At 45.4% G+C, this 14,418-nt stretch overlaps 1 non-coding gene and 1 pseudogene across 1 annotated transcript in view; one reads left to right on the top strand and one right to left on the bottom strand.

The window, feature by feature from the left end:
* LOC100338792 (uncharacterized) overlaps nt 1-14,418 on the top strand; it is a 31,813-nt gene that overhangs the window by 7,502 nt on the left and 9,893 nt on the right. Inside the window, exons 3-7 of the transcript XR_016223387.1 lie at nt 941-1,019; nt 7,432-7,563; nt 7,922-8,062; nt 10,168-10,293; nt 11,041-11,182. This is a non-coding gene — a transcript (uncharacterized LOC100338792). The remainder of the gene's footprint in view (nt 1-940; nt 1,020-7,431; nt 7,564-7,921; nt 8,063-10,167; nt 10,294-11,040; nt 11,183-14,418) is intronic.
* LOC100339287 (mRNA export factor pseudogene) lies at nt 8,073-9,619 on the bottom strand (annotated as a pseudogene).

Raw genomic sequence — 14,418 nt, 5'->3', positions numbered from 1 at the left:
TGAGTTGTAACCCCTGGGATGGGCTCTTCTATCGGGTGAGTTGTAACCCCTGGGATGGGCTCTCCTGCCTGATTGAAAGACTTTGGAAAGCGGCCCATCTAGGAGAGGTCATTCTCAAACAGTTGGATGACAGAAAGCAAAACAAAACAAAAAACCTTTGAATAGTTTTGTGCATGAACTATCTATCTATCTGTTTGTTTTGTAAAAGTATAATTATGCTATGCACATTTTTAGGAATTGTTTTTTAAAAAGATTTAGTTATTTATTTGAAAGAGTTACACAGAGAGAGAAGGAGAGGCAGAGAGAGGCCTTTCATCTTATGGTTCATTCCCAAATTGCCCGCAATGGTCAGAGCTGAGCTGATCCAAAGCCAGGAGCCAGGAGCTTCTTTCAGGTCTCCCACAAGGATTCAGAGGCCCAAGGATTTGGGCCATCTTTTACTGCTTTCCCAGGCCACAGCAGAGAGCTCGATTGGAAGTGGAGCAACAGGGACTTGAACCAGAGCCAATATGGGATGCCAAAACTGCAGACTGTGGATTTACCCAATATGCCACACTGCCGGCCCCAGGAATTTTATTTATTAGAGAGGCAGGCAGCTTCCAGCTGCTGGTTCACTCCTCAAATGCCCACAACAAACCTGGGCCTCTGCCAGTCTGCAGCCTGGAGCCAGAAACCCAATCTGAGTCTCCCTTGTGAGCGGCAGGGACTTGAGCCACCTGTGCGCTCCTGCCTCCCAGGGCTGTGCAGGAAACAGAGTGGGAACCCAAATCACCAGGTACTCCAGCACGGGCAGGGCTGTGGGCTTGTACCACGTATCTCTCTGGCTTGACACACACACTGGGAATTATGTCGTCAGCTCTGTGTGGTGTGGGAGGCTCTGTGGGAAGGGATGCAGAGGAATTGGGCCAATGGGTGTTCCCTCCTCCCTCCCAACCCCCAGCAGGGTCACACCTAGGGAGCTGTCCACCAGTTGGAGCTCCACTTTGACCATCGGCTCAGAGAACTCCTTGTACTCCAAGGTAAGCCCTCACCTGCCTGCCCCTTTTACAAGTTTCTCTCTACAGTGGAATGTTTGAACGTGTGTGTGTGTGTGTGTGTGTGTGTGTGAGAGAGAGAGAGAGAGAGAGAGAGAGAGAGAGAGAGAGAAACAGACTGAGGATGGACAAAGAGGTGTGGCTAAGACTGTGGCATCCCATGCAGGCTCTTGGGGATGAGCCGAGGGCTACAGTCAGCTGTGCTGTGTGCACCTGTGGTGAGGGAGGCAGGGGGTGGGAGGAGGGCCAGGATGGGGCCCTCATTGCAGGTGGGGTGGTATGTGTGCTCTGGGCAGCTCTTCTGAGTTTTTTTTATGTTTTAGATTTTTTCTGCTTTAGATTTTATTAATATAAAGAGAAGAGGTTTCATGTATTTTCTGGATGGTAACCAGGCAACCACACTTGTCTTCCCTCTCTCTTTCCCTCCTTTGATCCCTCTCCTTCTTCCCTTTCTGTTTTTGCCCTTGAATTTTGCAAAGGCATAATTTCAGTCCACCCTGTAATCATAGTCTAATACACCACTAGCCACAATGTCCAATAAGTAAAAAGTAGAAAGACCACATTTCCACAGGTACATAAACCAGCATTAAAAATGACAGCCATATCACAAGATGTCTGTTTCATCCATATATATTTATTTTCAGCTGTTTTTCTGCTTTTAGTATAAATGAAGGCAAACCTGAAATAATAAGTGGCTATGATGTTCTCAATGCTTCATGCACCTAAAACAGTATTTATTTAATTTCCATAGCTTTTTGTCTTTATTTTTTAAACTTTCATTTAATAATTATAAATTTTGAAAGTACAACTTTTGGATTATAGCAGACCCCCCATATCCTCCCTCCCACCTGTAAACCATCCCTCTCCTACTCCCTCTGCCATCCCATGCTTCATTAAGATTCATTTTAATTATCTTTATATACAGAAGATCAGTTTAGTATATGCTAAGTAAAGATTTCAACAGATTGCCCCCACACAGACACACAAAGTATAAAGTACTGTTTGAATACTAGTTTTACCATTATTTTGCATAATACAACATACTAAGGACAGAGATCCTACACGTGGAGTAAGTGCATGGTGACTCCTGTTGTTGACTTAACAATTGGAACTCTTATTTATGATGTCAGTAATCACCCAAGGCTCTTGTCATGAGCTGCCAAAGCTATGGAAGCCTCTTGAGTTCACAAATTCTGACCTTATTTAGATAATGCCATAGTCAAAGTGGAAATTCTCTCTGCCCTTCAGAGAAAGATACCTCCTTCTTTGATGGCCCATTTTTTCCACTGAGATCTCACAGAGATCTTTCATATAGGTAATTTTTTGCCACAGTGCATTGGCTTTCCATGCCTGAGAAACTATCATGGGATTTTTGGCCAGATCCAAATGCCTTAAGGGCTGATTCTGAGGCCAGAGTGCTATTTAGGGCATTTGCCATTCTATGAGTCTGCTGTGTATCCTGCTTTCCATTTGGGTCGTTCTCTCTATTTAATTCTATGAAATGCCTGAATGTATATACCTTTGTCCTCCTGTCCACCGGAGCTGCCTGGCTCATCCTGGATGGGGGTGTCTCCTTGCCAGCACCTTGCTTGGCAGTGGTGGCCAGGAGGACAAGGGTGACCTAACCCCGGAGGTGAGGTTCTCTTTTATGCCACAGAACTTGTCCCTGAGGAACTCCATCAGCAAGAACATGTTGGAGACAGGCAGTGAGAGCCTGGGGGATGAGTGGCAGTCTGTCTCAGGGATCACCTCTATTTGCTACTCCATTGTGGAGTCACTGTCTCAGGAGGGACAGCCCATCCCAGAGAGCTGAGACCTCAAGGGAACCTCAAAGCTGAATGCTGAGTAAGAGCCTGGAAGGCTAGGACAGTGCTGTGGCTCAATAGGCTAATGCTCCACCTGTGGTGATGGTCACCGGGTTTTAGTCCCGTTCAGGGTGCCAGATTCTGTCCCAGTCACTCCTCTTCCAGGCCAGCTCTCTGCTGTGGCCTGGGAGTGCAGTGCAGGATGGCCTGTGCCTCGCCAGCCCTGGGTCCTCCTCAGGAACACCTCCCTGTGCCAACCTGCATCTCAGCAGTGCTCCCACTCCCTGGCCTCTTGTTTGGTGGCAAAGTAGCTGCACACATCCTAGTTTGTAAATATTTTGTGTAGAAGAGGGGACTTCAGGGAGTAAAGAAGCCACTGCCAAGAAAAAAAAACATCCCCTACAACAACAACCCACCAAAGGTCAACCAGCATGGGGTACCCATCTCAGATAGTGGACTCAGCAGAGCACACACTCAGATGTGAGTGCCTAGTATGCCCCGTAACTAATGTGTGCCTTCCTATCAGTTAATGTTCCTAGGGTTCTGGGCCCCAGGAGGAGGAAATACAGAGTCACAAGGGCTGAAAACTACACTGCAGAAAAGTTGTGCTCTGAGCATTTCAGGCATGGAAAGCCAAGACACTGTGGCAAAAAATGAGCTACATAAAAGAACCCTGTGAGGGAGATCCCAGTGGAAAGAAGGGGCCATCAAAGAAGGAGGTACCTTTCTCTGAAAGGAGGAGAGAACTCCCACTTTGATTATGGCCTGGTCTAAATAATGTCAGAGTTTGTGGACTCAAGAGGCTTCCATAGCCTTGGCAGTTCATGACAAGAGCCTCAGGTGATCACTGATTTCATAAATAAAAATGTCAATTGTTAAGTCAACAACAGGAGTCACTGTGCACTTGCTCCCCATGAAGGACCTCTGTCCTTAATGAGTTGTACTATGAGAATTAATGGTAAAACTAGTCTTCAAACAGTACTTTATACTTTGTGTGCCTGTGTGGGTGCAAACTGTTGAAATATTTACTTAGTATATAGTTTTTCTTCTGTATATAAAGATAATTAACAATGAATGTAGCATATGATGGGGGAGGGAGTGGAGGTGGGATGGTTTTGGGGGTGGGAGGGTTGGTATGGGTGGAAGAACTACTGTAACCCAAAGTTGTACTTATGAAATGTATATTTATTAAGTTGTGCTCTGAGGTAGAATGTGTGATAGTCAAAGCATCATGGGGGCCATGCCGCTTCCCAGTTCTCTTGGTCGTTTTGTGATCCCCCTGTAACCACACCAAATATGTCTCCTCATAGTATGATGAAGAGGAGCTGACTACTGAGCTTAGAACTCACGAAAGTCTGTGCAGACAAATTGTGCTTGTGAGTTCCAGAAACCAGTCCTCCCAGGTCAGCATGACCAGAGTATTGAATTTTTAATACAGAATGTAAAGGGGTGTGAGTAACTAGGGGTGCGATTAGCATGGGCTCTAGGCTGAGTGGACTTCATCGTGGGTAATGAAGCCCTGGAATCTCTAACACAATCAAATTCCTCTTTCAGATCCCAGCCAGATAACATTTTGTAAACACTTAGTTGTTCAAAAACCTGTGATTGTTTTATGATGATAGTGTAAGTCTCACACAAGTTCAAGGAACTGTTACCATGCCCTCAAGCAACTTCAGCCCCTGAAGATCTGTTCCTGACTTGCCAATGTCCACACCCTCCACAGGTTTTTTGAATCCTTAATTTTTGAACTCCTTAAAATCCACATTCTGTCCACACTGAGTGAGATAGAAGTGTGAGACCCCCCCCCCCATGCTATCATTCCCATCTTTCTCTGTTTTCTAACCTTGTCCTCCTGATTCTGGTAAGGAGATAAGGATTGGATTGGATTTTGGGAGCACTCCTATACACCTCCTTTTTTGGCCCAAATTCTCATCCCACTGCTTATCACCAGCAACTGGCCCAGGAGAATTCCCTCTCTGGCCTCTCCCATCCTCCACACTAATGAAAGGGACATAGCAACTCTGGTTACCTCATATTCATGCAGAGATATAAGTGATGTGAAAAGGCTTTAGAAAGTGAGTTAGCTGAACTGGGGAACTGATATCTTCTTACATCTCGCTACTTCTACATCACACCTCAGTTCTAGGTGCCAACATTCTAATGGTATCCATGGCCTTTGGTTGCTCTGCCTACTGATAGGCCAAGGTACATGTTACCCCAAGAAGAAGGACTAGCATATAGAGCCATTTCTTCTCTGTCCTATTTCCCTTAATTCCTCTTGAACCTATGCCATGGAACCATTTCCCTGATAGGCGGGGCTACTCACTTCCCAGATGGGTGGGGCATGTTTATGTCATAAGGGACACTGTGACACAGGCTGGCCTATAAAAGCAGCTGTAGTCCTGGACCCTTACCAGTCACTGGTTCTGACTTCTAGGAGCCTCTCTAATCAACATGACAGATAAGCCCCAAATAATTTTTGCCTCCCAATGCCATCTTCCCCCTTATTCCTTATCTTCCCCCCGGCCTGACCCTCCTGATCCTTTAGCCCAGCCTCCCCTGTCTGGTCCTCTACCCCAGCCTGACCCCACTAGCTCTGTATTTGAGCCTTACCATCCTGCTTTTCCACACTGGCCTCACCCTCCTCCGGGCCCTCCACTCCAGCCCAACTATCTGAGTCGGCCATACCATTGTTACTTCCCTTCTGTCTCTTCACACCAGGCAAAACCCCCGGATCCTGCATCTTGGATTCACCCTCCTCCTAGTGCCCTCCCCACGTCTGACTCTCCTTTTCTTCTCCTGGACCCTCCTCCCTATCCAGTATTTGAGCCTTTTCCTCTACCTGCTCCTGCATACTGGCCCCACCCTCCCTCTGATCCTGCACCCCAGCCTGGCCCTGCTCCTGCACCCCCAGTTCACCCTCCTGGGATTCAATTAAAGTCTCATCCTACTACTAATTCCTCACTCAAACCTCATCTCCCTTCTCATGCTAAACACCAAACATGCCCTTCTATCTGTAAACATAAGCCCTGTCCACCCCCTGCTCCCAAGCACAAGCCTCACCCTCCTGCATCTAAACACAAGTCCCAGCCTCCTCCAGATGTTCCTCTCTGCCTTCCATTCTCTTGTGGCCATGATCTCCAGAAATGCCTTCCAGCACTTCTTGCACAAAAGCCTCACCCTTCTCCTAGCCTTTTACACAGAATCCACCTTCCTGTCACTGCTCTCCACAAGCCTCACCTTTCCTCCAGTCTTTCTCCACAGCGCCACCTACCTTCTGTCCCCCCACATTGGCACCAGCCTCCCCTTGCACCTGTACACCAACCTCACCCTCCTCCTGGTCCCCCACCCTGCTCTGAGCGTCCTGCTGCTTCTCTGTGCCAGCCTCGCTTGCCTTCTGATCCTGAACCCAAGCCTTGCCCTCCTCCTGCTCCTCTCTCCCAGCCTCAGCCTCACCCTCCTTGACCCTTTGCTTCACCCTCCTTTTCCTTCTCTCTGCCATCCTGTGTACCATCCTTTTCCTCTACATCAGCCTCACCCTTCTCCTGGTCCTCTTCCCAAGCCTCACCCTCCTTTTCTTTCTCTTTATCAGCCATCTCATATTTCTGTTCAACACCAGCCTCAAGTTCCTGCTGTCCCTGCCCCCCAGCCTGTCCTTCCTTCTGCTCTGTCATTCCAGCCTCATCCTACTCCTTATCCTCCATCTCAGCCTCATGCTGCTCCTCCTTCTCACCCTCCTGGCCATCTGTACCTCAACATTTGCTTTGCCCTTCTGCTCCTCCATCCCAGCCTGACCTTCCTTCTGGTCCTGCCTTCCTGCCCCACCCTCCTTCTAGTCCTTTTCCCTAGCCTCCCCTCCTCTTTCTCCACCTCCTGATTCCTCCACCTCCTTCCTCTTGTTCCTCCATAGCAACCTCAACCTTCTGTGACTACATTCTGTTTGCCCACTTGTCTGATCTTCCACACTGTCCTTACCTTCTGTATGACCTCTTACCACAGTCTTGCCCTGCCTCAGACCCATCAAAGTATAATCCTGCAATCTACCCTCCTCTCAGTTCTCCTCTCTTTGTCACCTTTTTCCTTACCTGACAAATGACACTACTTCCCAGTACCTGACCTTATTCACTTCATGCCCAGCTCTTCAAGACCCTGTTCCTATCATACCTAATCTGCTCATTGCCCTGTGTTGTCCTACCTGTTTCTATTTGGCCTCTATGTTATCCCCAACTCTTCCCAACAGCTCTACTTACTAGTTCTCTATATCCCAACACACCCCCACCCATTTGTGATCCAGTCACCCCATCCATACCTACTGGTTCACAAATATAATCCCAGAAGGAAGTTTCCTTCCCACTGTTATGATTCTGGTGAATCTTACGGTTGAGAATACTGGGCTGCCAGAAACTTGATGTTGGGTATAGGGGATGTGGCACAATGGCACATCATCCCTCAACCAAACACTATTTGGTTCATTACAGGACCCTTTTCCATGAGTAAATCCTGGTTATATAATTAAAATATTTTGCCTTCATTCCCAATTAGTTCAATAGACTAGAGCACCTTTAACAATTTCCTTTTCTTTCAATGGGCAGGTAGATCCTCTCCCACCTGATCAATGTGCTTGCATCAGCCTTCACCTTACAATGTGATTGGAGCAGAGCAAACTGCAGGACCATAGTGGAGGGAAGAATGAGGGGGATTCATCCCCTCTGTTCTCCAGGAGGGTAAGTTCTGATGATTTGCCCTGAGTTAAAGTGAGTGAAAGAAATGGGGAGCCCTGGGAACTCACCTACAGGGGATGAGGATTCCACTGCAGGCAGAAGGGGACCTGTGTGGTTTTGTTGTTGATTTGGTGGGAGGGGTTGGCATTGGGGAGTGGTGGCAGTTGTAGTTGACTTGATCTGGTTGTGCTCAAACTGTTGTTCCTTTTAATCCCCAAATATTTTATAACAAAGTCCAGGGTCCATAGATTATTTTCCAATAATCTTGAATATACATGTTGTTGAATAAGCATGGCCCAGTCTCTGGCATTGCTCACAGGAATCTAACTTCTATAGTAATTTCTGTCTCCCTGGAATTCAGAAAATCCCTGTAGCAGGCATGTAATGGAGAGAAGGAGTCACTGATTGGCTTATGAACAATGACATCATTATCTCCAGGGGCTGAACTCCATTTCCATGGATGACAGCCCTCCAATCTTGGGACTCAAATGTGTGCAGAGAGGTGAGAACAATTCTGGACAATCCTGATGCCTCTGACCTTTAAGCTGTAGCTCTTCTGCTCCCTTATGCAGGAAAATGCAGTCTTTCTTTGAGGGATGAAAAAACGCCTGTCCTTTGGACCAGTCATAGCTGCAAGGATAGGCAGGGCTGTTTCCATTGTGATTGAGTCAGCAAGTTGCTCTGTGATTGAGCTGTCCTGAAGCTTTGGTTTTCTTCTGGCATTTTTGTTCTAGAATTGACAAAACAGGTCCCCCAGTTGCACCTTTGGCAAGGTGCCAAAACCAAGATGGATTGAAATTCCATTTACTCCATAGAGAACTTGAGGCACTGAAGTGCTGATTCCATTGGATAGATGACATTTAGAGATGCAGTTATCTTTGGCTGGGTTTGCAAGATTGATATAATGAACAACAACTCTCCATGCAATACTTCCCAGGGCAAAACAAGTTGGCTTGTTCTGTTTGTTTATAAAAATAGCCACACATCAATGCTGATGTTTCGGTAGAGATTTTAATTCCTCTGAATTCAGAAGGTTGATTCTCTTACTGTCTCCACAGTTGCTACCATAGTCATACTGTATCACTTCTGTACAGTAAAACTCTTCAGGGTGCTGCAACATCATCATAGGATTTGATAAACGGGCATCCCAAAACTTGAGTCTCATCCAAGCAACTGGTCATCACATATCACACAACTGTAGTCTGGGGCTTTGATGAAATGTCTGCTTGTAACAGGAGTATCATGTTGTGCAATCTGTAGCACTTGGTTGCTATTGAGGTCCTGATTTTTTTTGACAGGCAGAGTGAACAGTGAGAGATAGAGACAGTGAGAAAAATCTTTTTTTTTCTGTTGGTTCACCCTGCAATGGCTGCTGCGGCCTGCGTGCTGTGGCCGGTGCATCATGCTGACCCAAAGCCAGGAGCCAGGTGCTTCTCCTGGTCTCCCATGCAGGTGCAGGGCCCAAGGACTTGGGCCATCCTCCACTGCACTCTCAGGCCACAGCAGGCGAGAGCTGGACTGGAAGAGGAGCAACTGGGACAGAGTCCGGTGCCCCGAACAGAACTAGAACCTGGTGTGCCAGGGCCGCAGGCAGAGGATTAGCCTATTAAGCCATGGCGCCAGCCCAAGCTCCTGGATTTTTACATTGCTATATCAAAACACAATACACTGGTATATATAAAATTGTATTTTGCACAATATAAAAATGTTAGACCCAAGGATTATCATCAGTCCTGACACAGCTTCATGAAATCCCCAAATTCCTTGAAATGTTACTGCTTTCCTCCTTTGACATTTTAATAATTGTCCAAATGTGTTAATTTTAATAACCTAAAAGTATGTGCTATTTAGGAAATTCATATCCTACCATTATTCTGCTGGTACATAAATGTTGCTGGTGGTGGTGGCCTCAGCTGCTGTGGTGTAGGCTGTGGGACATAAGGCAGGGGAAATTCTCCTTGATTTGAAGAATGCATCAGTTCAGGGCCCGTGCATACATAGGAGAGAATTATAGTATGAACTGTGGTACTTGCATCAAAGTGGTGTGGACACATGACATTGTCTGAGGCTCAATGTGAATTTTATAATCCCATTGTCTTACACCACCTGAGACATGTAACCAGGAGGAAGATATATAGGTGACAGAGTACCACTTGGTGACATCAGAGGCACATAGGCAGCCCGTTGAATATTCTGAATGTTCCCATCTTTAGTGTTGATAGCAAGAGTCTCCCCAGGAATAACTTGTACCAATATAATCTGTTGTATCCACTATTGAGGAAAGGAAGGCCATCTGGCATCTCTCTTGGGATGTCATCGTTTGTGAGTAATTAGTAGTATACTGGGTTGCAATGGTGGTGTTCACACGATAGCTCTCCATGTCCTTGCGTGGGCCCCAGCAGCCTTATAACCTCCATTCACTTGTTTATAAAATGATTCTCCACATGACAGAGCTGAACAGCAACCAATGGCCAAGCCCTGCAGGAGTATAAACAGATATTATGTAGTCATATATATTTTGTGTGTGAGATAAGCAGACGGTTTATCTTCTGGGCATCTGTTTCAAAGTGTCAGATGTCTGACTTCCTCCAAAATCTTTTTCAGCAGACTGGCCTACATGAGGTCCAGTCAGCAGGTGACTGCTTCCTGCTTCTGGCACACAACCCCAAGCCCTGTCCTGGTGGCATCTGGAAGTGGCCCAATGGCAGAGTCGAACCTGAGGAGCTGGGTCAGGTGAGTTCAGAGCTGGAATGGGACAGGGGATGGAATGGGACACTAAGAGGCAGGACATGGGGTAGAGGTGGGACAAAGACAAGCAGTCTGGCTGTTATAGAATCTGAAATGGATTTTGAAAGATTACATGTGAGCTCATAAAAACCTTGGGCAGATGTTATCAGATTAGGGGGATGAGCTCTTCAGACCCTGGAATGTGAGCTAAAGCTAAAGCAAGGAACTAAGGAAACTGAGAAAAAGGGCTACACAGCTGTGATGTCCACGGCCACACTGTGTCCCCAGCGTGAACGGTCCTGAAATCCTTGTGCTTGATGGGTGAGTGAATGAGGAATGAAGGGAAACACAATGGGTGGAACCCGGGCCTCAGAGTCAGTATGTAGGTGCTTCCTAAAAACAGGACTTGGCGGGGCTTCTTTCTTTTCCAGGACTGTTTCTGTTGCTTTAAAACAAAGTATATCATGTAAGGCATGTAGTGGAGTCAAATTCAAAGAAGTAGACTTAGCCCTCCTGAACTATACTCTTACTAAATTTTATGTGTATGTTTCCAAGTTTACAAGTCAACACTTATGTGTATGTTACCATAGTTACAAGCCAATAAACTGTAAAATTAGCAAGTTGGTTAGGTTAGCAAAGGGTGATTTTTTCTCATTGGTGATTCAGGACACCTTGGTTCAGGTGCGAGACATCCATTTTTGTGTTTGAGACAGACAAAGAGGGTTTTGACTGTGGCCATCTACTTTAATGCAGGAGAAGATTCTGGCTTCTTCCAACATCTTCTTTTAAGAAGTGATTAGCCCAGATGAAGTCTGGTCATGAAGTCCTCTCTTCCTGGGTCTGCCAATGACAGCAGGGATTTGGATGCAAAGTGGATCCAGATACACATGGGCAGGTGAGTCAGTGTTGGAATGGGCGGAAGAAGAATCCTAAACATTGAGTTTTGGATTCAAACATGGTATGGCACAAACTAGGACTTTAAGCTACAGAGCAGAGAATGGCTTTTGAAAAGTGATATGTGTGTGCTCATGTAAATGTTGGGTAGGTATCCTCAAACAGAAAGAAAAAGAGTAAGAACCTTCTAGGCCATGGAACATTAGCTAACAGAAGGAATGATGAAATAGGGAATTGCAGAAATGTCCAAACAACTAGCTTGTTCCACACTGTCTGTTTCTGATGTTAACAAACCTGAAACACACTGGCCCTGAATCAAAGGATAAATGTAGTCCATATGAGAATGGGGACAGCATTCTACACTGCATGTAAGACACCATTTGGGATGCCTGCATTCCTTAGCAGTATGCCTAAACATTTGTGAAGTGTGCAGTCGGGCAGAGTGCAGGTTTTAGTGTTTAACTGTTGACAAAGACGAGGGCTGGTTACACCCCCATGCAAGGCCTTTGTTCATTCCTTTCTCTTATTTAAGGTATGTGTAGAGGTCCGTATCACAGAAACAGAAAATAGAATGCTGATTGCCAGGAACTAGAGGGGAGGGGAAATGAAGAGTAGGTTAATGCTTGATAAAATGTTCTGGAGACTGCATATAATAGGAGTCTAAACAGTCCTACAAATGACTACAATGTATAATTTCAAATTGTGTTCTATCCCCCAATTAAAAAATAAATAATAGCTAAACTGCAATAGCATCATCTTAGATTAGGGTTTATTTTATGTTACTACTTTGGCCACAATGGGCTGAATTATTTCGCACATAAGAAACATTGTGTGTGTGTGTGTGTGAAAAAGAGATTCTGTGCTTCAGATAGTGTTGGAGAGACTATTGACTCCTTATAAAATGTTTTTAATAGACAATTTGCCCAGGTGAAATACAGAAATTAGGGTTAGCCTGCCATGTACAAGATGGCCAGCCCTTGCTAGCAGTATCCAGATGAATGTAGTACCCTCATTGGACAGAGAAGAGCTGATCAAGGTGAGTCCAATGCTGCAATGCACCAGTCACAAAATAAGGTCATGACAGGAGGTACTTTCAGTAAAACAATGCACAAAATATATGCCACTAGGGCCTACAGAGGACAGATTGGGTTTTTAAAATGCCTATTTGTTTACATTTACTTCAAACACCCACTGACAATGTGGTAGAGAAAGAGACAGAGAGAGTTCCAGCTGCCAGTTTACTTCCCCAAAGTGCAACAACTAGAGCCAAGCCAGGCTGAAGCCAGAAGCCTGGAACTCCATATGAGTGTCCAAGGTATGTTACAGGGTCAGGCGTCTGCATCAGAAGAAGATGAGCTGGAAAGGAAGTGGCCCTCTGAAAACTCCATGTGAGCATAAAAACATTGCGTGGGTGTTCTCAGGAAGAAAGGCAGAAAGAATGTCGCACCACAGGCTGGACACAAAGAGAAAGGAATTCTGAAGGAGTTGTTCCAAACAAATATTTGTATTTGTTCAACAGTGCTTCTCCCAAATGGAAAGGCATGTAGAATCAAACATGTCCATTGCAACCGAGTGAGGAAAAGCATTAACAAGTACATAATGAGGAAGAACTACAGGCTTAAAGTCAGTGCTTGAGGGCTCACTAAAAGCTGGTTTGGTTCCTCATTACCTAGCAGTCCTAGTGCTGTTTCCTTTACAATGCCTGTTTTAAATACAGTATGTGGATCAGCTAAGGTCACCAAAAATAAATAAAACACAAAGAAAATGAAAATGGAGAGTCATTGACGGGTGAAAATCACACTAAATGGTAGAGAGCCCAAGGTTTGTTCTTTGTGGATTGTTTTAAAATCATATTGGAAAAGTTTGGAATGTTTGCACAGATGAAATATATCAATATTGAAATATATCAATGGCATATTTTGAGTGTAGGCACATTCAAATACCACTTGTTAATGGTCTATATGACAGATGGGGAGGGATCCATTACACAGAAACAGGAATTGAAGATTTCATGGGATAATGCAGAGTAGCTGAATGGGTGTGAAAAGCTCCAAGTTACTGAGAATAGCAGCAGGAAAAGATTATGCTCTCTATATGGTTGCATAATAAGATCATAATAAAGTGGGTATCAAAGTTTTGTCAGAAGGGAAACAGTCTAGATATGTGTGTGTGTGTGTGTGTGTGTGTGCGTGTATGTGCACTTGTGTTGACAGCAGGCAGAGGGGACTTGGGATATGGGAACCTGACTTGAAGATAAGGTAACTTCTGACTCTTTTGCAAATCATTTATAGCCCATTACTGATGCTTGTGAGTATCAGCAATAAAGTAGTCCCACCTGTGTGGTTTGAGGGAAAGGTATTCTGTGGTGGGATCCAAGGTGGGCCACTCTACAACATAGAGGCTAACATGATGCCAGGCTTATATCACACAGGAGGGTACACTATAGTCCCCAAAGACAAAACTGAGAGGTGAGATATCAGGGTAGAAGCTTAATATAGAGAAGAATGAGGGTGCAGTGGGGTGTAGAACGTTTTGAAAGATTTCATATGAGCTCCTGTAAGCAAATACTGGGAAGCCGTCCTCAATCAGGTTCCTAGGAGGAATGCTGTGGAGTTGTACTCAATGCATAGAATTAGAGTTGCTCCACACGGTGCAAGTTTCAAGTGCATTCCTCCCTGATGTAAGGACGTCCTGAACTAGACTTGTTCTTCACAGCTGTGTGAGGAAAGAACCGAGTGGAGAGAGAGAGAGAGAGAGAGAGAGAGAGAGAGAGAAGCCTCAGGCATGTTGCCTAAGTTAACAAACCAGTCTGAGTTTCAGATCTGTTGTGGTAGAAGGTGTAGCCCCACCAGGCTAACTTGCAAGCTGTGAGAAAGGACACACATGAGTTGATGTTTAGGGGGTTATTAACCCAGGGCTGGTCCACTCCTTCATAGCAGTTGTACTGGTGCTAGCATTAAAATGACCTCTTTTTAAACATTTATTTACATAAAGAGAACAGATTTCATGTATTTCATATATTCAATTTTAAGCCTGCAATGATTCTTCGCTGCCTCCTCCTTTCCCTCCCTCCTTCCTCCTGCTTTTTCCCCTTTTTAATATTGTTTATTTTTTTGAAAGCAAGAGTTAGGAGGAGAGAGAGAAAGAGAGATCTTCCATCTAATGGGTCACTTCCCAGATGGCCACAGTGGCCAGGCTGGGCCAGGTCAAACACAGGAGCCGAGAGCTTCATCCATG

The sequence above is a fragment of the Oryctolagus cuniculus genome, chromosome 16, assembly GCF_051225735.1.
Source record: "Oryctolagus cuniculus isolate XC-2025 breed Fujian yellow rabbit chromosome 16, ASM5122573v1, whole genome shotgun sequence".
NCBI lineage: Eukaryota > Metazoa > Chordata > Mammalia > Lagomorpha > Leporidae > Oryctolagus > Oryctolagus cuniculus.
This window is presented reverse-complemented; position numbering and strand designations above follow the sequence as displayed.